Raw genomic sequence first — 2,500 nt, 5'->3', positions numbered from 1 at the left:
CAAGGAATATTTAAATCAGTTTCAACAAACATTTAGCATCATTGCCATATCTGAAACTTGGATCACGGAGGACAAAGGCATAGACTTTGAGCTGGAGGGCTATGAACTCAGATACATGAATAGACTAAACAAGGGTGGAGGAGGAGTAGCCTTGTATGTGGACAATACTTTAAAATGTAAAGTGATGAATTATATGTCAACAGTGATTGATAATGTATTGGAATGTATCACGATTGAAATCTGCAAAGAAAAAACGAAAAATGTAATCATCAGTTGTATATATAGAGCACCCGGCTCTAGTATTGAGATTTTCAAGGACTGGATGGAGGAAATATTCTCAAAAGTGATTCATAAAACAGTTTTCATTTGTGGTGACTTCAATATTGACCTTCTAAATCCAAATAATCACAGCATGACAGAAGAATTTATCAACACAATGTACAGTATGGGTTTATATCCAAAAATGACTAGACCCAGCAGAATCACATCGCACTGTGCTACTCTCATAGACAATATATTCACAAATGACATAGAAAACAATACAGTAAGTGGACTCTTAATAAATGATATAAGTGACCACCTACCAGTATTTGCAGTTTATGACAGAAACTATAGTAATAACATGCCGGACAAAGCTATTCAATACAGACGAGTTAGATCAGAGGAAGCAATGAACGCTTTAAAAAATGCCTCACTGGCACAAAGATGGGATGATTTATACAAAGAGAACAATTGTGAAATACAGTAGAACAATGAAATATGCAGAATGTCCATGGATCACAAGGGGTTTACAAAAAGACAAATTCATTGTAGAGAGATTTCATGCGAAATAAAACAAAAGAGACAGAGATTAGATATTAAAAATATAAAAATAAATTAACAATTATAATAAGGACCTGCAAAAGTGAATACTATCGGAAAATACTGGACAAAAATAAAAAGAACATTAAAGAAATATGGAGCATACTGAATAGTATTATAAAAAATGGGTCTAGAAAAAGGAGTTATACTTACTTCATTGACAAGGAAGAGGAAAACATGGATGTTGTATCAACAGTTTCAATGATTTCTTTGTAAATGTTGGACCTGAATTAGCAGACAAAATCCCTGATGGAGGAACATCAGAAAAAAAGCTGGAAAACTTAATAAAACTTAATCCTCTCTCAATGTTCCTCACAGCAGTGCATGAAAGGGAAGTAGTTGATATTGTAACGAAATGTAAACACAAAAAATCTACCGATTGTGATGACATTGACATGACTGTATTAAAAAAGGTTATAGACAGGGGTGCACACAACTTTCTCAGTGAGGTCCTCAGATGAGTACCTGGAGTCAGTGTTTGGTACTCCAACTTCTGACCATTGTTAACGGGGGGGGGGCGTCAGTGGAGTACAGCGCTTCACGATTGTTAACGGGGGGGGGGGGGGGGGGGGGGCGTCAGTGGAGTACACCGCTTCGCGATTGTCAACGGGGGGGTGGCGTCAGTAGAGTACAGAGCTTCGTGACTGCGGCGCGTGTGAACGTTGTGATCAGCTGTTTTAGCGCAGGGCTGCTGTACAGACCGACGTTAACAGCAGCCCTGTCTGTGCACACGGAGACCGACTCTGTCGTCCGGTGAACTAACCGCCTTCTGGAAAAGCTTCACATTTACGTCGGTACGCAAATGCGCTTTGTGACACAAGTGACGGTACGCATTTCAGATTGTTGCCGCGCATGCGTACCTGCGTACCAGTTATGTGCACCCCTGGTATAGATGTTATTTCAAAACCATTCACACACATACAGTATGTAACTTATCATTCCAAACTGGTGCATTTCCTCACAAAATGAAAATATCAAAAGTCATACCTTTGTTGAAAGCTGGGAACAAACATCACTTCACAAACTACAGACCTGTCTCACTTCTACCACAATTCTCAAAAATTCTTGAAAAGCTTTTCAATAACAGACTGGACAATTTCATAGAAAAACACAAACTTCTCACCGAAAGTCAATATGGATTCAGAGCCAATAGATCAACATCGATGGCTTTAATAGACTCACTTGAAGAAATTACTAGCTCAATTGACCAAAAAAAACATGCCATTGGAATATTCATTGACCTAAAAAAGGCAATTGACAGAATTAATCATGACATATTAATAAAGAAACTTGAACGTTATGGAATCAGGGGTGTAGTTTTGGAATGGGTTAGGAGTTATTTAACCAACAGGCAACAGTTTGTGAAGCTGGGAGAGTGTTGTTCTTCATATTTGGACATTACATGCGGTGTCCCCCAGGGGTCAGTATTGGGGCCGAAACTATTTATTATGTATATTAATGAAATATGCAATGTATCGACAGTACTCAAGTTTGTTTTGTTTGCTGATGACACTAATATATTTTGTTCTGGGGACAATGTACAGCTACTATTGGAAGAGATCACAGCTGAAATATGCAAACTAAAGTCATGGCTAAACAGTAATAAGTTATCATTAAACTTGAATAAAACAACATTAAT

This window comes from Trematomus bernacchii, unplaced genomic scaffold (assembly GCF_902827165.1).
Source record: "Trematomus bernacchii unplaced genomic scaffold, fTreBer1.1, whole genome shotgun sequence".
NCBI lineage: Eukaryota > Metazoa > Chordata > Actinopteri > Perciformes > Nototheniidae > Trematomus > Trematomus bernacchii.
The sequence above is the reverse complement of the archived record's forward strand: the minus strand, read 5'-3'. Positions refer to the sequence as shown.